Raw genomic sequence first — 22598 nt, 5'->3', positions numbered from 1 at the left:
GAGTGCTAGTAGTCCAAAGTATGGGGTCTAGGATGGGTGGCAAAACACTTCCAATATCCTGGTACCTAATTATTCCATCAGTTTTGCATATTCAGTTTCCACTAAAATCAGTGGCAGTTGCGCATGCACAAATTCCAAATAATCAGCACCCTGGATCATATATAGCTAGTCCTAGAAGGATCAGATTTTAATTGGTAAATGTCAATTTCACTATACACACGAACCAATGACATGTATTTTTATCAATAATAATTGAAACTTACAGATAGACAAGGTAAGGAAAAAGCTGCTTGAGAACTGTTCGATTTAAGGTTAAAATTTTGATATATGATGTTGACAATTTATGTTTTAACTGTTATAAAGTTTTAACTTGTTGAATCTCTATGTCTATGTTTGTTAAATAATTATTTTCTTACCCACACAATTTCCTGCAAGTGTAAAAATTTAATTCAATAAAAACAAAAATGTTTAATAAGTATATTATCTGTCAAAATTATACAAAAATTGAATTCCGCCAAGCCTAAGTATAGTAATACCACTGGTATCAACAAATGTTTAACACCACCCAAACTCACCAACTGTAAGAAGTCTGTGAATAAACTGTCTTTTGAAGAAAAAAGGTTACTTCCAGGCATAGTAATTATCACCTTAGTTCAAGGATAAAATTTAAAGGTAAATTTGTAGCTAGCATTGGGCAAAGAAATGATGGAGGAACAATTAAATGAACGTCAAGCAGCTTTCTTGAATCTATATGCATCATATACCCTGACCTCCTAAATAGACCCCTTAAACTAACAGGTAACAAAACTATCACGTTAAAGACTTTAAAAAAAATCATATCCTTCCTGTTAGAAGGGAGACAAAGGTAAAAAGTTAGAACAGTGAGAGCACATGCACAGGACTCTGCACAATTTAAGGTATTTATACCTATGTAACTTGCCTGACTTCACACAGGAAGTCTGTGCTATAGCAGTGATTTGAACCTAGGCCTGTCTCCTATGTCTGAGACTGTGTGTTATGATCAGTTCATATTTGTATTCATATTTTGTCACTGAACAGTCAAGTTTTATTCTTCTGTTTCCTTAAGCTATTCTCTATGAGAGAAACATATCACATTATATATAGAGTGCCAGAAAAAGGCCCAGTTGTGACACACTGTACCTCAAAATAGCACCCTGTAACCCTCATATTCATCATTTATATATGGTTGTGATATTTCATACAAAGTATGCCATGTAAGATATCTTATGAAAGGTAATGATCTGCTGAAACCCATTGTTCTGTCCAAATATGTATATCATTAGAGGGTATGAAGTTATGAGATTTTGCTGTATGGTTGTAATTGAAATATGTTTTAAGTTTGAGAGTCTCTACTGCTCACCACTCCCACCATTAATCACCAGGGGAGTTGTAACTAAAGGATTTACAATTCAATGACAATTGTGCAAGCATTGTCCGGGCAAATGTCTTCTAGGCACATAAACTAAGGATATACAGTGCCATCATACTTTTGCCTCTCTCCTCCCTCACCCACACTGGAAGCAACAAGAATGCTGAGAAGACAAAGACTTCAAATGAAGAGACTGGTCCAGTGGGGTGAGAAGATTGTTTGATCTAAACACTACCTAGTGTAATAAGTCTTAAGATTTAGATTGTGAGATTCTCTTTTATTTTCTTTCGTAACTATCTGAACTTTTATGCCTACCACTTATAATCACTTAAAATCTATCCTTCTGTAGTTAATAAGCCTGTTTTATATTTACCTAAAGAAGTGTGTTGTGAGCAATGTGCTTGGGAAACCTCAGCTCAGTTTACAAAGATTTGTGTGTGTCTTCTCCACACTGAGAGGGGGTGGACTGGGTAATAAACTTATACTGGTCAGGCTTCTGATCAGGGCAAGATGGTACAGCTCTGGAGGTTCAAGGCTGTGTAGCTGGGGAGAACTGGCTGGTGCCTTTCTCTGTGTGATTCATGAGTAGTTCAGGGAGTATTCACTCAATCTAGTTGGTTGTGGGGCTCCACCAGGGCTGTCTCCAGGCACCAGCATTCCAAGCTGGTGCTTGAGGCGGCAATCTGCAAGGGGCAGCAGTCCCTGTGTTTTCACCCCCAAGCAGCGCCCCGAATTGCCACTGGACGGCGGGGGCAGTCCGTGCGCCTTTAGGGCGGCAGGCGCGTTTCCGCGGCAGCGGCAATTCAGCGGCAGCTTCTATGTTTAGCTGTCCGCGGCGGCCTAAGGGCACACTGACTGCCCCCGCCATCTGGTGGCAATTCGGCGTGCTGCTTGGGGCGGTGAAAACTGTAGAGCCGGCCCTGGACTCCACATGCTGTTATGCTGAGTGATAACAGCGACTGGAGTGGTTTGCTGCTTGTCACTAGCAAAGCATCGAGAGACAGTCCAGGCTAGACAGTTAAGGGGGCACAGTGGTACCCCAGTTCCAGGTTGTACCTTGGGAATCCCATCACACCAGTCTATAACATTAATTCTCCACTTCAATCCTTAACACAGGATGTAAGTGGAGCATTATCAATCCAAAGGGATGTACAGAAGTCCTTTCACTGGGATAGGTTTCACTATATGTAGATTTCAGCTTTTTAATTTGATCACTTATTCAGTATTATAAAACACTATTGATGTCAAGCTTACCTGCTACAAAGCAAATCCCAGGTAAATATATGAACCTGTAAGACATTAACTTTATTTTGTTTTTGAACACAATACTTATTGTACTTTGATTCCCACGTACAAATCTCCAACTACAAATTCTACATATAAGTAAGCATGTTCAGGAAAGTATTAAAGCTTTTTTTTTTGGCTAGATCCCAAAAGACATTCAGGTTCAGTATGCTATAGGATACAGCATAATTAAGCTGTCATAATGTTTCAATTAAACAATTAAATATACTATCAAAAACAGTATTAACAAATTGGGTGCATCTTGTCTCTTCATAACCAATTTAATCAAATAGGCTTTAGAATCATGCTTTAGTTTACTTTTATCCAGTATGAATGGGTCTTAATCCATCTAATGATGGGAAGTAACATCATTTGATATTTCAGCTAGTAAATCACAGAGACACATTTTTCTATGACCCTACTTCTATTGCCATCTGTAAACTCAAAAGTCTTGCATCAATGCAAACTTCTTTCCCATACCGGCATTAAGGATCTGATCCAAATCACATTAGAGTCAATGAAGTCTTCGGACTTCAATGGGTTTTTAGTTCAGGCCATTACTACTGGTTGTTTACAGAAAATATGTAAATAACTTACACTTAAGATGAAAAATTGTAGTGAATAGCGAGAGTGCAAACACACACGCTGAATCACAAGATGTATTTTGCTTCTTAAGGAACAAATCCTGCCTGTTCCTCTATGCATGTGAACAAGTCATGGTGTTGGAACTGATGCATTTCTGCTGAACAGAGGGGGCAAGCTCTCACAGGTACCAGTCAGTAAGGTGTGAGGGAACAGGGGAGAAAGAGAGGAAGTGGTATGGATCTGTTGCTGTGCAGATCCTCAGGTTCTATAAACCACACTAAGGGAGCACATTAGGGCTCCAGAGATAATTGCAACCCTAAGGATGCAGTGGCAATTACTGAGCAGTTGACTGCTCCACACACTGAGAAATAGATATTATTTAAGCACCTATGTCCTGGCCACACCCTGTCTCCACCCTTAATTATATCCCCTCCTTCCACTACTCTGTAGTGCTGATCTCACTCTGAGCACAGAGTTTTGCTGCTGCTGCTAAGTACCATGCACATCCCTCTGCATAATCCAGAAGCCTCAGCACATACTGAAATAGAAGAGCACTGCCATTTTTGCTTTCCACGCTTCTTTTAAAAGTGCTCATTAACTGATACGATTCTGGCCTTGCACTCATTACGCTGTATTCTGGCTCACGGTTTATGTCATGCAGTGCTTTTCCATCTACTTTATTTGTGAGTGTGAGTTGTTCTAATCCCTGTTGATATGTACTGTATAGGCCCCATATAATTCTGTGACGAGCACATGGTACAGGGGATCTGCCTATCTCTTTGCAGGACTAAACTCACACATTGCACTTGTGTAACTAGAAAACAGTTTCTGCAAATATAATTTAATTTTCTTGTTTTTTAAATACTGGAGTCAGCCTTATACTGTGTAATTTAATAAAAAAATACTATGTACAATTCTATTTATTCTAAAGTCTGCATGGGACAGAACTCAATATAGCTGATTTGTATAAGAAAAAAGTATCATTACTATAGAAAACTCCCCTCCCCCCCATTTTACAATATGAATTGCTTTACCCAGATCAATGAAATATTAGGATTTACATCAAAGCCACAGAGAGGTTTTGCAATATTTTACAAAGCTCAGGGGTTTAATAAGACAATCTGCATTAAAAAGCCTTGAGAATTCTACTTAATTAATTAACATAATTAATAAAGTTTTAAGCAGAATTTTAGGCCGTTCATGCACTCAGTTTAATTTAATACATAGTGTGGCAAAGTACCTGCTTCTCCTCAGCTGACTCAGTCCCTTTTTGCCTTGGAGACACAGGCTTGGGCAAAGTAAAGTGCTTCCCGGTCACGCAGGGTCTGACTGATCCTTTTCTCAGTCAGTCCCTTGCTGTTTTTCTCCCCTTCTGGGGACAGAGTGCAGTCTTCCTTGCTGGAAGAGAGTAGAGTCTTGCTGCACCTACTCGCTGGCAGCTTCTCTGCTTCTCCCACTCCCCACCCCTGCTTCCCTGCCAGGGAGGGTTTAAAAAAGTCTCCAGCAATTGGGGCCAGCTGAACCTAATTAGTTCCCTGGTAACCCCTGTTCCAGCTGAACCTAATTTCTCCTCGGCTATCTCTCCCCACTGGATAGGGAGCAGCCTTTTAACCCCTTTGGGACTAATTACTACCCCTCCCTTGGTAGCTATTTGTCCTGGGTTTGCCACATATCCCCCCCCGCCCCCCCGCTCAACACTATAGGGTTGGGCTATTTGGGTCGGAAAGCAGTGCACCCTCGACAGGCCATCCACATTGCCATGTTGGGTTCCAGACCTATGTCGCACTGTGAAGTGGAAGGGTTGAAGCGACAGAAACCATCTCGTTACTCTTGCATTTTTGTCCTTGTTTTGGTGCATCCACTGCAAAGGGGCATGGTCCGTGACCAGGGTGAACCTCCGTCCAAGTAGATAGTATCAGAGGCTTTCTATGGCCCATTTTACTGCCAGGCATTCCTTCTCCACTATGGCGTATTTCCGTTCCCTAGGTAGGAACTTCCTACTGAGGAAGAGGATGGGGTGTTCGTCATCTCCGACCATTTGTGAAAGCACCGCCCCCAGCCCTACGTCAGAGGCATCCGTTTGTAGGATAAACTCCTTCCCCCAGTCTGGGGCTACTAGTACGGGGTCTGTGCAGAGGGCTGTCCTCAGATCTGCAAAAGCGGCTTCGGCTGCAGCAGACCATTTTACTATGTCTGGGCCCTGAGCTTTGGTTAGGTCCGTTAATGGACATGCCCTGGTGGCGAAGCGGGGAATGAACCGTCTATAGTACCCCACTAGTCCCAGGAATGCTCTGACCTGTTTTTTCTGTAGTGGTAGGGGCCACTTCTGTATAGCTTCCAACTTGTTGAGCTGGGGCTTCACCATGCCCCTCCCCACTATATACCCAAGGTACTTGGTCTCAGCTAACCCAATTGAACATTTGGAGGGATTTGCAGTCAGTCCTGCCTTCCTCAGGGTGTCTAGGACTGCTTCTACCTTCTCCATGTGCATCTCCCAGTCGGGGCTATATATGATGATGTCATCGAGATAGGCAGCTGCGTACTTTCCATGGGGTCGTAACAGTTTGTCCATTAGCCATTGGAAAGTAGCGGGGGCCCCATGGAGTCCAAAGGGAAAAACAGTGTACTGATATAGTGTCTCTGGAGTTGCAAAGGCCGTCTTCTCCTTGTCGGCCTTAGCCAGGGGGATCTGCCAATAGCCCTTAGTAAGGTCAAGGGTAGACATAAACCATGCCTTTCCCAGTCTGTCAATCAGTTAATCTATTCTGGGTATAGGCTATGCATTAAATCGGGACACCTCATTCAGCTTGCGGAAGTCATTGCAGAACCTCATACTACCATCCGGCTTAGGCACTAAAACCACAGGACTGGACCATTGACTATGAGATTCTTCGATGACTCCTAAGGCCAGCATCTTCCTGACCTCTTTCCTAATCTCCTCTCTTTTGGCCTCCGGGATCCGGTATGGCTTGACGTTCACCTTCACTCCAGGATCTGTGAAGATGTGATGGTGAACCTCCGTAGTCCTGCCTGGCTTTTCTGAGAACACATCCAGGTTGCGTTCGATCAGGCTGATCACTTCTGATCATTGTTCCGGAGTCAACTCCGGGGATATTCCCACCAGGTTGGGCTGATTGCCTTTAGGGGATGGTGCCCCCAGCGCAACCACCGGAGCTTCTCTATCCTGTCAAGGTTTCAGAGATTTATATGGTAGATCTGCTCCAGCTTCCGGCGACCTGGCTGTCGGACCTTATAGTCGACTTCTCCTATAGCTTCTATTACCTCATATGGCCCCTGCCACCTGGCCAGGAGCTTGCTCTCCGCTGTGGGTATGAGCACCATCACCCAGTCCCCTACCTGGAACTTCCGGGTCCTCGCTTGACGATTGTAGTACGTCCGTTGTGCCCCTTGGGCCTTCTCCATGTGTTCGCGCACAAGTGGGGTGACTCGGGCTATTCGGTCTTTCATCTGCAGCACATGTTCCACAACGTTTCTCTCCGGGTTTGGCTGTTCTTCCCAGTCTTCTTTAGCCAGGTCCAGTATGCCCCTGGGGTGTCGACCACATAACAGCTCGAAGGGGGAGAATCCAGTGGAAGCCTGAGGAACTTCCCGTACGGCAAACGGTACATAAGTCCTGGGTTTGCCACAATAGATAAGGTTGCCATTCTGCAAACTCCTAACACATATAATGTAAGAAAGGCAACACCTGTTGTAATATTTCCTTTTCCTCCATTTTGGCCAATCGGGAATTACTAAAATGCTTTACACAGTCTTTGGCCCTAGCCTGGGGAGCCTGCTCCAGGAGAAGAATAACATCGACATTAAAGGTTTGATGTAACATAATTACAATTACACCATTAAATTAAATATTTTATATGATAAGTAATTATTAAAATAGCTAGTTAATTTTAATAGTAATCAACATGTCATATACTGTAAATGCAGTTAATATATGAAATGGATACCAATAAGTAGAAATACTTGTATGTATTATTGAAGTAAGTGTTTGACAGTTCTAATACTAAGAGCAGACAAGTTTAATTCTAAATATCTGGTATTGATACCATTATTCGGGGGTCTTAATTTAGAATATAAAATTTAAAATTAAGTAAACTCAGAACCCAATCCTACCACCCATTAAGGTCAGTGGAGCTTTGGCTACTCAATGAAAGCAGGACTGGGCTTCCCAGAAGCACCTATAACATGAAAAAGTTGATTTGCATTGTATATGCTGTTATAAACATTTACATTAGAACAGTACAAGCCGGGAATCTAAAAAGTTAGATTTCACTTGAAGCTCTAGCGATCTCTGAGGCTCTGTCTTTCATATGTGTATATTAAACTATACTTTCATTTAAATATTTACATAGGACTCAAAAAAAATCCCCTCCTGCTAGGAAGGATGCACTGCAGAAAGGTTCCTCTTTTACAAGCTTCTGAAGGGTCACTACAATCAGCAAAGACTGAATGTAAGACTACAAAAAAGTATGACTTTTTTAATTAGTGCATATTAGATATATACATATAAAATTACCTTTTGTTACATGATTTCCAGTATTACTTGTATTTTAATATAAAGTATATTATATATTCCCTACAAGATTAGTTTATGAAACCATATTGTGGTTGATGATTGCAGCAGAACCCCTCAGTGGAATTAATTAAGGGATAATCTCCATTGCTTTGAAGTATTCAAACCAATACATGGCTGCTGAGATTAATAGTTTAAGTAAAGCTAAAGTGTTTAATGAATTTCAAACCCTGTTTATTACACATACATTACAAAGCAAGAGAGATTATATTTACACAACAAACCAGAACATGAAAAAGAAAAACAGGGACAACAATTTATTTCCCTTGTGAGCATCTGAAAGTGCTGCCTCTTTGTTTGGCATTTCTGTGGCACACACATGAACTTGGCTAACATGAAAAACCAAGCAGGGATAAAGCTGAAAATGTGTGTTAACTGTTCTGATTGTGGGTTTAAAAATAATACAAGAGTCCAAGGTAACAGTTTAAGTGGAAATGGAGTGTTGTGGATGGACAAATATGTATGATTCACATTTTCAAAAGCAGGTATGTTGGCAAAGCCTTGTGTTTTCATGCTCAATTCAGCATTTACAAGTACAAATCACAGAGCTGAAAGCCTTACTGGATGTTTAAGAATGCCTGACTTGAGAGTGGCTGCTAGCGTAGGGTCCTCTGGGTGAAATCACCGCTGTATCTTCACTGCACCATTTAAATTGGCTTAATTGGAATTTAAGTGATGTATAGGTCTTGTGCTGACCCTTGTGGGAGCAACAGGCACATGTGCACATGCAGGCTCAACCACTGTGCTCTGCTTTGAAAGTTTGCCCAACTGACAATTAGAGAGTTTCAGTACCATCTCAAGAAGATGGACAATTCTTCTGTGGCTGAGATTCTTTTGTAAAATTCCATTAAACTCACTGAAGCTAATTTGTTCTGATTTATAATATATGAATCCAAGACTTTTTTTAGGTGTCACAACACACGCCTGGATCCTGCATTCCTAGGGTTGCCAGGTGTCCGTTTTTTTTACTGGAACACCCAGTTGGCATTAAAAGTCCGGTTGGTGGTGCAGTGGAGGGCCAGGGCTCCCTACCTGCCCTAGCTCCACGCAACCCCGGAAGTGGCCACCAGGTCTCTGAGGCCCCTAAGCCCTTGGTCGGCCAGGGCTTGGGAGGCTCCATGTGCTGCCCCCACCCCAGTGCCGGTTCCACAGATCCCATTGGCCATTAACCATGATCAATGGGAGCTGTGGGGGGCAGCACCTGCAGCGCACAGAGCATCCCTGGCCGCCCATGGCCGAGAGGCCGCAGAGACCGGGTGGCCACTTCCTCAGAGCTGCACACCCCCACCCCCGGCATTCCAACCCCTTGCCCCAGGCCAGAGTCCCCTCCTGTGCCCCAAACCCTTTATCCCTGGTCCTACACCCAGCCGGAGCCCTTACCCCCCACCCACATCCCAACCCCCTGGCCTGGCCCGGCCCAGCCCAGCCCAGAGCCCCCTCGTGTACCCCAAACCTCTCATCCCCGGACACATCCCAGGCTGGACCCTCACCCACGGCACCCCAACTCCCTGCCTCAGCCCAGAGTCCTCTCTCACACCCCAAACCCCTCATCCCTGGCCCCATCCCAGAGCCCACACTCTCCCGCTGAAGCCCACACCCTCTTCCACACTCTGAACCCCTCAGCCGCAGCCTGGAGCCCCCTCCTGCACCCCAAATCCCTCATCCCCAGCCCCACCCCAGAGCCCGCACCCGAGCCCAGAGCCCATACCCCCTCCCGCACCCAAACTCCCTGCCCCAGCCAAGTGAAAGTGAGTGAGGGTGAGGAAAAGCGAGTGACGGAGGGAGGGGGATAGAGCGAGAAGAGGTGGGGCCTTGGAGAAGGGGTGGAGCATGGGGAGGGGCAGAGGTGTTCAGTTTTGTGTGATTAGAAAGTTGGCAACCCTACTTGCATACCCAACACTCCCCTATGCTAAAAATTAGGTAATCTATTAAATGGTCACAGCAAGCACTTATTTTAACTCTTCTATTCATTGTATTCTTCTGAAAATCAGACTGAGCATAAAAATCTCCTATCAACTTACAGCTTCATATGAAAGGGGATTTTTTCCATTTGATTTTTCTTAGACTTTGATTTTGATGAAGTTTGAAATTAATGGCAGAATTTTACTTCCTTGTTTGTGCCCCTTTATCATTGATATCTCAGCTTTTGGAAAATGGCTTATTAAGTGACAAGTGAGGACAGAGTTATTTCAGGAGAACAAATATATTTAAGAGCATGGAAAAAAACAAAGGAAATTTATCACTGCCTGCTACTCTAGCATCTGGTCTGGCTTCATGTCTGGTCTGCCTAATGAACCTGCTTCATGGCTGTCTCAGGAACTCTTCTTTGTCTCTCCCCGCCCATCCATCTGTGTATGAGAGTGAGGAGTGTAGTCTGACAGGATGTGTGGCCACTTTATGGTTTCTGCTGAGCTTCTCTTTTTATAGAACAATATGAATCCACTGTTCTGTTGAAAAGAAAATCTGAAATACAAAGGGCCTGATTCTCCTCTCATTTATACCAGTAAAATAAATCAATAATTTGACTTCAATAAGTTACACCGGTGTTACTGAGAGAAGAATTAACCCCAAAAACTCAGATCCACAAAAAGACTTAGTTGCCCAAGTCCAAAATTTAAGCACCACCGAGATCTTCAAAAGCCCTGCTCAGCTTCTGGCTAACCCTGTAGGTGCCTAAAATCCCACAGTGCCTAAATTTTCACCATGCAAGTCCCCTAGGTACCTAAGTTTCTGACATTCACACAACACCTCACTTTAGGCATCTGGACACCAATTTCATGCCTAAGCCCCAAAAGAATCCTCAAACCAGGTGGAGATAGGCATTGTCACACCTATCTCGCTGCAGGGTCCAATCGGGTAGACATGCTTTAAGCTGAGCATCCCAATGCCTAAGTCCCTTTGCGGATATAGGCCAAAGTTACTAGATGGCTTCAACATGAGTGGGCTACTGCTCAATTAAAATGACTGCTGAATTTACCTAAATACAGTAAAATCTGTGTTATTTGACACTTTACCAACCGGAAAGCTCTAGAAACTGGCATTTCTGATATCCATTAAAAATCCGGTTGGCGTAGGGCTGGCAGGTTCCCTACCTGGCTCCACATGGCTCTCCGGCAGGGGCGACATAACCCTGCTGCTCCTATGTGGAGGAATAGCCCCGGGGGCTCGTGCACTGCCCCCCACCCCAAGCGCTGGCTCCACAGCTCCCATTGGCCAGGAACAATGGCCAATGTGCGTTGTGGGTGCAGGGTCTGTGGGCGGAGGCAGCACACAGAGCCGCTTGGTCGCGCCTCTGCCTAGGAGAAGAATGGACATGTCACCGCTTGAGGGAGCTGCCCAAGGTGAGCGCCACCTGGGTCCAGCACCCTGAAACCACTCCTGCACCCGAACTCCCTGCCCCCTCCCACACCCAAACTCCCTCCCAGAGTCTGCACCCCACATGCCTTCCTGTGCCCCAACCTCCAGCCCTGAACCTCCCACACCCAGACTCCCTCTCTCCATTTGTAAGTATAACTCTTAGTTAACCGGAATTTTTGACTAGCTGGCACCCGCCATTCTCCCAACCAGGGCCGACTCCAGCTTTTTTGCCTCCCCAAGTGACAAAATTAAAAAAAAAAAAAAGAGAGAGAGAAAAAAGAAAAACCCGATTGAGCTGCCGCTGAAGACTGAAGCAGAGCAATTGAGTTGCCACCGAAAAGGAAGAGAGGGACTGAAGGACCCGCCACCAAATTGCCGCCGCAGACCTGGACGTGCCGCCCCAATAACGGACCGAGTGCCACCCCTTTCTATTGACCACCTAGGCACCTGCTTCCTTTGCTGGTGCCTGGAGCCAGCCCTGCTCCCAACATGCCGGATAACAAAGCGTATCCTTTGAACTCCCAGCAGGGCCGGCTCCAGCTTTTTTGCTGCCCCAAGCGGCGAAGCAGGAAAAGAAAAGAAAAGAAGAGAAAAAGCTGCAATCGGCAGCACTTCAGCGGCAGCTGTATTGCGCCACTTCATTCTTTGGTGGCAATTCAGTGGTGGGTCCTTCACTCCGAGAGGGAGTGAGGGACCCGCCGCCAAATTGCTGACGAAGACCCAGACGTGCCACCCGTTTCCATTGGCTGCCCCAAGCACCTGCTTTCTTCGCTGGTGCCTGGAGCTGGCCCTGACTCCCAGCACCAACTTCAGAGATGAATTTAGAGGCTTCCAATTCAGTCTACACACAATTGCATGAGTAAATCACCTACATGCCTGTCACATGAAGTTACAGTCCCTCAGATTCTCTTAGACTCACACCTACTCATAACCTTCATGATTTGTAAGACAATCTCATGATTTTGGGGGCATTGACTCTATTGTTAACACTTTTAATACTCTGAAGTATGAGAGGAATAAATTAAAGTCAGTCATTTCCATTTTAAATTTTACCTTACTCTGGGTTTTTCCACAAAAGCATCGGATAAATTGGCACTCACTTAGGGATCATTCTTGTTGTGTTTGAGCACCCTCAGTTTCACTGGCTTTTTAATACCTCACAGGATTGGGGCCTCTATGCTTACTAATATCCCATTAGATTCCCTTACTGTCACGTCACATATATCCAATGGCCAATGTGTAATTTATACCATCTCACACTTCAGCTCTGAATTTCATCCCCAGCAGTAACTCATTGCTTCATAAGGCATTTTTGGATAGCTAAGTTGAAGTATTTAAGGTACTATATAGTACCACATTCCTTCTATAAGCAGAGGTATTTTATTTTAATTATCCTTTAAGGCTGTGTATGTAAGCAATATCATTTGAACCAACAAAGAATCCTGTGGCACCTTATAGACTAACAGATGTTTTGCAGCATGAGCTTTCGTGGGTGAATACCCACTTCTTCGGATGCAAGCAGTCATTTGAACCAAGACTCCAGGATGTCCATGTGATTGATATAAAAAAAGTCCTAATCCATTTCTAATGTCTGATTAGTAGATAGTAAAATTTTGGCGCTAGAACAGATATGTATAGTTTACTATAAAATTGTTATCAACATCCTCTATATTTATTACAGTGTTAATATGGGACAAACATGGCTATGAAGTTCCCATTATTATAATACACCTCACTTGCATGTGCAATTGAGAGATGCTGGTGAACTTGGTAGCCAGGTGTGACAGCGGGACTCTGCTTTAATGCAGCATTTCTATCTGAAGTCCCAATGCCCAACCCTATGTTGTGCAGTGTTTCAGAGACAACTCAGATTCATTCTAGTTTTATTATTTGTTTAAAAAGAACCTTTATCTTGGCTTAACTAAAGCCCACACTTGAAAAAGCCCAATTGTGTGTGAGGAGCTATTGAAGATGGCAGCTAGAAGAGACTATACAGGAGGAGAAAGAACTGAACAGTCAAAATAAATTTCCACAAGATGAACTTGCTGCCTGAGGGCCCGTTCCAGTTAAAATTTAACAGGTCTTCAGTTGGGCACCACAGCCAGATGGCCATGTAAGCAAGCAGCACATGAGTTGACCTATTCAGAGGGAGTTAATGACAGGGAAAAATAAATCCATTCCACATTTGGGATTTGTCTGACTGAAGACAGGGAGATCATGAGGCAGCACACATCACTACAAACAGATTCTCAGATCCCTCATTTCCATCCCTCTAGACTATGTATACGCAATTTAGTACAGCTTCACAGAGCCTGCACTATATCTGACTTCAGTGGAAGACAAGAGTCAACCAAGGATCCTAGCAAACACAAACCTTCATGTGAGTTGTTGATACTCTCCTATCCCAAATATGGTAGCAAGGCCCTGACCGCAATTGCTCATTTGGAGGTCTCTCTTCTCCTTCACTGTTGTGGGATTCCCCCTTTTCCCATAATTCACCTTCAACCTATTGCCTCTTCTACTTCTCTGACAGCTTCATAGGCTATTATATATAGTAAACAACTTACTTTAGCAATTGGCTGAGATGAAGTTGCAGGCTCTACTCCAAGAGTGGAAAAAAACATGATTTTATAAAAAAAAATGGATTTTTGTATTTAAATAGAATTTTCTTTTCTAATTAAATTAAATAAAGTTGTTTTTAAATAAGCCTATTTATAATTTGAAATTGTCAACTCATGTTAAGGCCTAGATTGATTATAACCTATTAAAATCATTTAAATTAAATACAAAAAAAATATTAGCAGTATGTTTGCTGCCAAGTTTTAATGAAAATTAAAGCACTGAACTGGTAGAAGTCACTGGCTTAGCACCTCCAGCCAGAGTTTGTTGAAGAGCAGAACCCAGCTTTTGACAGCAGTAGCCTCTTCTGTACGGGCACAAAGAATATTTTCTTCATTTCTGCTTAACTAGTTCAGTTCAATGACTTACTGATTCAAAGTTAAGAAACCAATCGGGAGGCAAAAAAGCAGGAAAGCTTGTTTTTCCTCTTCCAATGTATGAATAAAACCTGGTTGTGAGAGACTGAGATCTACTAGTGCTATAACCTTGAGGAACATGGTGACCAGAAACAATCAATGCGTTCACTAACTACAGATAACGCTTCTTTGTTTAATAAGTAATTTTTAAAAGCAAAAGATGTTTTGGTAAACATTTTTCTTCTCTATCCATTACATTTAAGGTAGTATTATTAAGTAATTCACAAATAAAATGCTGTTTTTATGCACTTTTTAATTGAACTGAATTTCCATCCAAATTGAGTTTGATACAAATCACCAGTAAGAAATTAATCTAGTACATAAGAAATGCATCATTCACCATTTTCTAGCACAAAATGTAATAATTAAAAATCTCAACAAATGTAAATTAAGCTATACAATTACTTAAATAAATGTTTATAGATAGATATAGTGTACACTCTTGGTTAGGATAAAGAAACACCAAAATTAGCATCAAGACTGTATTTAATTCCTCTTTAGGAAAATAACTAAAAAACACAAATACAAAACATCATTAAAATCAAAGATTTAAGTCAAAGGTTTCCTGTGTACTGATTTAAATCACTTTAATTTAGGTCAGTCCACCCAGTCTGCCCCAAAGTACTGAATTTGTATTGGGAGGCCTCATAAAGCTACAATGAAGTTTCTAAAGTTGCCTATGAGCAGGAAGCATCTTTCCAAAATAATCCCCACCAAAAGGCTCACAGAGGCAATTCCTCAACAGAGCTCCAACAGTCAAACAAATTCATAAAAAAATAATGGCAAAAATATACTTTAAATATGTTTTTTTCATTATCTATTTTTTCAGCACTCATTTACATGCTAGTTGTATTAATACCTAGGGCAAATTTCTGATAAGCACTGCAAATCTCTACAGCATAAAATGCACTTATTCCATGGAAAACTATCTTTGGCCAATAAGAAAACAACAACAATAATGGTTTGCACTTTAAAAGCATCTTTCATCTGAAAATCTCCAAAGTACTGCATACTCACTTTTGCAAGATTATCTCCATTTTACAGATAGGGAAACCAAAGCCCAGACAGAATGTGTGAATTATGCAAGGTCACACAGTGAGCGACTGGAAAAATGAGAAGTAAATGTCAGGAGTCCTGAATTGCAGTCCCTTGCTCTAAGTATTAGACCATGCTAACATGGGAATTCTGTACACAGAATAAATGGAATGTGTGAAATAGAGACCATCAGTGCAAATCAGAGCAGAAATTTGCCCATCATATGTTAATCTGATTTCACTGAGGTGTGGATATGAAACACATCAAAGGGTGCTCACTGCCTCACAGAAATAAGGGCAGATGTGGTTGTTACCCAGAACAGCATACAATCTAAGGTACCAATCTTGCCTGTTGCTCCATACAGTCAGATGCTTGTTAATTAATAAATTGATAAATTAAAGATATATGGTATAATCCCATATTTTTTCATATGGGGATAATAAATATAGACATTTAATTTTTAAATGATCAGTTTTGTGTTTGGGAAATTATTATTTTCTTATTTAGGTATTTTAAAGTAAATGACATAAAACAGCACAGCAGCTTTTGAAAATTACAGGTGTGTAGTAAATTGGTATGCAAAATAAACCTTCTGGGCAAGATTATTCACAGGAAAACAAGGAAACACTGAATGGATCATAGTTTTAGAAAGAGGAAGAACCCTACAGCAGGTCAGATTTGCATACTAATGATATAAAAAAAATTGCTTATGCTCAGGGGCTAATCTGTCTTCAGTCATAAGCAGGCATCTGTTTTAAAAGAGTCTAACCCCTATACTAGCTATAACTGCTAGTATTGCAACAGCTAAGATATTTCAGTACTTCCATTGAATGTTTTTAGTTTCAGGGTTAGCAATTCAGCAATTGCTTTTTCCCCATGCCTAAAGTAACTCATCTAGAAGTGATTTTCTTGTAAAAACAATTTCACTGTTTTTCACTTCCACTGCAGGAGGAAAAAAATACCTACAGGGTATGATTTGCAAAATCTATAATAATCTAACTAATTTATATGAGCATAAAAACTTTCCCAAACCCGTAAGCAGATGTTTTTTTATGGCCTTCTGACACTAAAAACTACAACTTTAAATATTTGAAAGTCATTAATTCCTACATTTTCAAAAATATTCACTAACTTGTGGTATTTTTGTGATGCTTCCCAGAGCTAAAGTTGCCAACTTTCTAATCACAAAAAACTGAACATCCCTGCCCCGCCACTTCTCTGAGGCTCACCTATGCCCCGCTCATTCCATCCCACTCCTTCAGTCACTCACTCTTCCCCACCCTCTCTCACTTTCATCAGGCTGGGGCAGGGGGTTGGGGTGTGGGAGGGAATATGGACTCTGGGATGGGGATGCAGACTCTGGGGTGAGGCAGGGGATGAGGGGTTTGGGGTGCAGGATGGGCCCCCCGACTGGAGCCAAGGGGTTCGGAGAGTGGGAAGAGGTGTGGGCTCTGGAGTGCGGCCGGGGATGAGGGGTTTGGGATGCGGGAGGGGGCTCCAGGCTGGGGCAGGGTTGCGGGAAGGTATGAAGGCTCCAGCTGGGTGCCAGGGATGAGGGTTTTGAGGTGTGGGAGGGGAATCCAGGCAGGGGGTTGGGGTGCAGAAGGGGGTGTGGGTGGCACTTACCACGGCTCAGAGGAAGCGGCCTCCAGGTCCCTGCAGCCTCTATGTGCATGGAAGGCTAGGTGGCTGTGCGTGCTGCCTTTGCATCCACAGGCGCCTCCCCTTGCAACTCCCATTGGTTGCAGTTCCTGACCAGTGGGAGCTGTGGAAATGGCACTCAGGGTGGGGGCAACCTGCAGAGCCTCTTAGTCCCTGGCTGCCCTAGCGCCTAGGGCCGCAGGGACCTGGCAGCCGCTTCGGGGATCCATACAGAGCTAGGGCAGGCAAGGAGCCTGCCTCATCCCCGGGCCCCAGCTGCGCCACCAAACAGAATTTTAACGGCTCGGTCAGCAGTGCCAATCTGAGCCGCCAGGGTCCCCTTCTGACCGGGTGTTCCAATCAAAAACTGGATGCCTGGCAACCCTACCCAGGACTACTTGGAGTTGTGAGGCACTTCACTGCCACCACCATCTGCCCTTACAGTAAGTTTTGTCCACACCTGCACTGGATCAGCTCCCTGAAAACATCAGCCTCTGTCTTCCAAGCCCCCACTCTCTTTGTACAGATTAGCAATAGACCCACACCAACCCCTCAATTCCCCCTCTGGAGTGCTTAGCTCCCCATTCCACTGAACACTCACAGAACTCTTAGATCCGCTATTCTCAAATGAATAGTACACACAAACTTGTAAGAGTCAACTGAGGATCACTACTTTGTTTAACACACAGCATTATTTTAGACATAGTAGAAACAATAATAAATTTATTATCAAATAACAGCTTCAACTGATTGAGAGTGAGAATATTGGAAACAAATAGTTACCTATAAAACAAAATCATTACACTTAACCAACAAGGCAGTCCCCAATATGGGATAGCTTACCCCACGTTCTTTCCCCACCATTTTCAGTCAGTTTGACTGAAACCCTTTCTCCTAAGATCAAGCCTGCTGGCAGCTTGTCCTCACACCTTAAAGGAATATCTGGGTGTTCTTCTGTACCCCAGATATAGTTCCAAACTTTCACTGTCTTACTCCTTAACCAGATAACTGCTGCCGTTTTTTTTCTTTTCTTCTCCAGACCCCCAAATCTACTGACTAGCATTTGCTTAGGCTTTAATGGACATTCATTGTGAACCATATCATACTCAATTTGTATATGATCAGCCAGAATGAGATAAGCATCTCTTCCCTCCTGCCTGCCAGGAGTATGTGGATCATCTTTTGATGACCTGTCAACTCTCATATCTAAAGATTTATAATAGATATACATAAATTCTTCACATTTTCTGTACATACATCTCACAATGATTATGACAACCAGTGTGATACAGGCTTTCATTAGAGACCTTACATGACATTCTTTTGGTGAAACTATAGGATCCCTGTAGTCCTATGTACACTTGTGCCCTCTGGCAGTTGGCATCAAGAAGTCCTTGGGTTACGGGTGTCTCAGTTTTTGGATTTATAACTTGATAGACCTAAGTCTTAAACTGGGGACTCAAAAATGGAGATCCCCAAACCTTTGAGGCCACAATTGAAAACCTGCACTCAAACCCATAAGAAAAAAATATTTTGACATATTTGAAAAAGTGAAAGATCAGAAGCTCAGGCACTGACTACGTTTCCTGATCATTTTTACTATGTGCTATATGGAACTATGTTCTACAAGAATGTATTACTGCTATCATCTGTTCCCTTTCTAGAGCTCAGCATAGAGGCTCTGTAAAAATACAAGTAATCCCTTCTAAGATACAGCACACAGGCCTTGTCACTATTTTTACTTAGAATATAAATTTTCATCAAATCACACACCAGATCCACCAGAAACATAGTTTTGGTCAATTGCTATCTGTTGCAGCTGAATCCTGCATGCTTTACTCAACATCACAGTCAGCCATCAAACAAAGTCTAAGTAAAACAGTCCTTTCACAAGAAATCATAAGGTGGTTGGTGGAAAAAAATACTCTCCCTTGCTATAGAAAAGCAGTGCAGTTGCACCAAACCTACTGCAATCCCATAGGCTGTATGTAATAGTAGCTGTTGTCCTTACTCTCCTATTATGTGGGGTTTTTTTAGCAAGTGGATCCCGTACCACTTATCCCCTAACCAACCCCCAAACCACTATGCAAAAGTGATTCATGGCTGAAAATTCCTCTGTGCAACTTGCCTTCTGTCCTCAAATAGCAGTTTTGCATCTGCATTTAAGATATTTTGGTCCTCCATCAATACTCCTTTAAAGTTAATAGGAGTTTTGCTTGAATAAGGACTTGAGGTTAAAGCCCTTATCCTGTACGAAATATAAACTGTATTATCATGATTGTGTTCATCATTACTTTAAGTAATTGCAACAGTAATAATGCTATGATTCAGAGAAGCACATCTATAAGCAATTATATATTATATTACAATATTAAAATGTAAGTTAATTCTGCACAAGCAGCAAAGAGTCCTGTGGCACCTTATACACTAACAGACGTTTTGGAGCATGAGCTTTCGTGGGTGAATACCCACTTTGTCGGATGCATGTCATTGCTTTTACAGATCCAGACTAACACGGCTACCCCTCTGATACTTGACACAATTCTGCACAGTGGGCCAAACCCTGCTTCTTGGTGCAAAACCATATGCTGCAATAAACCAGTGGAGGCTACTTGCAGGAGAATCCCATCCAAGCAGCTCTGCAGAGAAGCCTTACATAAAGACTATGGACTTTGGCTTTTCACAAGGAATAATAATTTGGCCAATGGTTCTATCACTGCATGAAGCCTATGAAAGCAGGATCAGAGAGAAAGCAGCTTCACTGAGGAAGATCACTGTTAACTACTCTAGACAAAATCCTGGACAATTGAAGTTAATGGGAGTTTTGCCACTGATTTCAATGCAACCACGATTTCACTCTCTCTCAAATTTTAATATTACTGCCTCTGCAAGACATCTTAAAACTCTGAATAAATATTCACTTACATTAGAGATATAGGCCCCAATCCTCACATGCATACTAGTTGCTTTGTACTCTATCATCATCACAAAACAGCCCCTCAAACCAAAGTACCAGGTTTAATTCACTGCAGCATAGCAAGACCTGAAAAACTGGCAAAGGAGATACTACATCAGTCTCCCTCCTTGCAGCTAGCACCAGAACTGTGACCAGGGGAAATGGGATGTGACACAAACTTCCCAACACACCTGCAATCTCTAAATGTGGTAACAGCCCCTTGGCAATTGGGAGCTGGTGTAATTTCTTGAAGTCTTTAGCACACAGCTGGTTCATCTTCAGGGAGTACAAAGGTAGCCACCTTTACAACAAAATATACACTGGCTGTATACTCCTCAGCAACAGCCAAAGAGCCATTGAGTTATTTCCTTACCCAAAGAATAATGTTTTCTCATATATTACCTGACTGTCCCTTGACTGACCCAAGTTTTGCTTTAAAGATCTTTTCCAGTAAATCAGCAATTCATTGCAGAAACCTGTCTTAATTAAATGAAAATTTGAATTTGTTCTCCCTTAGTACATGTTGATATATTTCCACAAACTTAAGATATCATTAGGGAAATAATATCTATTCATGCATATATTCATTTATTTTATAATACTGTAATGGTGTTGGAATGTATAACTAAATCCCATTTTTGTCACTGTCATTGACCTTTCAGACCACAGAGTTGCATCATTTTAATCACAACCCAATTTCTCCTCCCAGTGCACAGAGGCTTAGCACTGCCTCTTGGTATGATTTAACTGAGACAGTCCTTTGGGGTGGGTGTAATGTAATGGGGTGGGTGTAATGTTGATTGGTGTTGTCTTACAGAATAGTGAAAATCTGAAGACGTAGTAGGAAAAACAACCAGACCCAAATCAATCAAATATACATGTTAAAAAATACAATTAAAATCTATAGCCATATTGTGTCATTGACTTTTAAACAGAACTCACCCTATCTTTTCATGAATAGGAGAATAAGGAAATTCACCCAACTAATAATTATTTTTAATTTAATTTTGCATCTGGATGAAGTCTGATCCAAGGATTAATCACAATGCCTAATCCATCCACTAAATGTATCTAAATTCAAGAAAGGACTGTACCTTGGCAGAATATTCTTTATATTACCCACAGAAATCTATCTCAAAAATATAAATGAAGTTTGGCAAAATTTATCTGACTGTAGGACACCTTATGTGTTAAGTATAGGAAGTTATATTGAATACTTGTATACAAATTGCAGCTGATCATGATTCAAAGTTGATTTGTATGCTGCATAAATTACCTTTTTTATCTTTTTCACCCAAGGGTAAAAACTACTGTATGACCTAATCTGGTATACTCTGCACAGTAATTGGTGGAGGTATTGGATACAAGTTGTAGCAATTGATAATAAATGAGCTGTCACAGATAGAGTAGAGCAAATTAGCTAAAGACAAAGCAAAGTACAGAAGTGTTAACTGTTTAAAGAGAGAAATAAAACAATATGATCATTCAAGAAGCAACAATAGTCAGGTTATTTACCTTAGAAGAGAAAAATACACTAATTGAGAGTACAATCCTGCACTTTTTACTCAAGCAATATTGTCATTACCTTTAATGGGTGTTTTCCCTGAATAAGGACTGCAGAATCAGACTTAAACATGAAGGCTACAATTTCATATGCATGAAGTCAGGAACTGAGGAAGTAGAGGTACTCACAATAACATTAACTTGATAGTATAATGTAAAATATTTTAATTACCCATTTGCAAATCATGACCTAATAGTCTAAGGTGCTGAGCATCCTCCACTACAGCTGAAGTTAAGAGAAGATGCAGGTACTCCGCATTTCTGAAAATACAACTCTTAATGTATGCTGGACAACTGAATCCACATGAAACATAGGGCCCACTTGTGCAACTCTGAGCACTTACACAAACAAGTAATTCCACTAACAATAATTAAACTATTTGTATGAGTAAGTACTATGCATATTGAGTAACATTTGGAGAAATGCCTCCAATAATTACTGCACCCAAAATAGTGGTCTCCCACCATTAACAAAGTTTTAGTAGTGGAGCCCTTCACTGATGTCTAAGACTTCTAAGACTTCTGTACTTCTACAAAATATTCTTCAGAACATTTACCTATATCAAGTGCTATCATAAATCATTAAACCTGAATAACACACATTAAATCAATACATAAAGTATATTTGGGAAGCTATGTTCTAGCTTTATTTATTTTTAAGCGATTGTGTGTAGACTCACTAATTCATTAAGACATACCCTAGGAAATTAGGTCGGTATAACTACGTCGCTCAGGGTGTGAAAAATCCGCACCCTGGAGTGATGCAGTTAAACCGACTTAAACTCCCAATGTAGACAGTGTTAGGTTAATAGGAGATTCTTCCATCAACATAGCTACCACATCTCGGGGAGGTGGATTGCCTACATCGATGGGAGAACCTCTCCAACTGGTGTAGGCAACGTCTTCACTGACATGCTCCAGCAATGAATCGCTCAGTAAAGAGTTCACTGTACACATGGTACACTATAAAGGTTTTGGAAAATATTCAGCACCAATATATAACTATATGATTAAAACTGTATTAAATGTAGTTTCATAGTTTATCAATGAATGTAGTAGGCCAGATCCACAGCAGGTGTAAACTAGTGTAACTCCAGTGTAACTCCAGTGTAACTGAAGCCAATGGATCTATTCCAATTTTCTCCACTCAGGATCTGGCCA

General features: G+C 41.9%; 1 long non-coding RNA gene across 1 annotated transcript in view; it reads right to left on the bottom strand.

Annotated features, from left to right (window-relative positions):
- Nucleotides 1-20003, bottom strand: part of LOC120399317 — a 38947-nt gene extending 18944 nt beyond the window's left edge. The window contains exon 1 of the long non-coding RNA XR_005595086.1: nucleotides 19844-20003. This is a non-coding gene — a long non-coding RNA (uncharacterized LOC120399317). The remainder of the gene's footprint in view (nucleotides 1-19843) is intronic.
- Nucleotides 20004-22598: the final 2595 nt, after the last annotated feature.

Source organism: Mauremys reevesii, linkage group 2 (genome assembly GCF_016161935.1).
Source record: "Mauremys reevesii isolate NIE-2019 linkage group 2, ASM1616193v1, whole genome shotgun sequence".
In the NCBI taxonomy this organism is placed as follows: domain Eukaryota; kingdom Metazoa; phylum Chordata; order Testudines; family Geoemydidae; genus Mauremys; species Mauremys reevesii.
The sequence above is the reverse complement of the archived record's forward strand: the minus strand, read 5'-3'. Positions and strand labels throughout refer to the sequence as shown.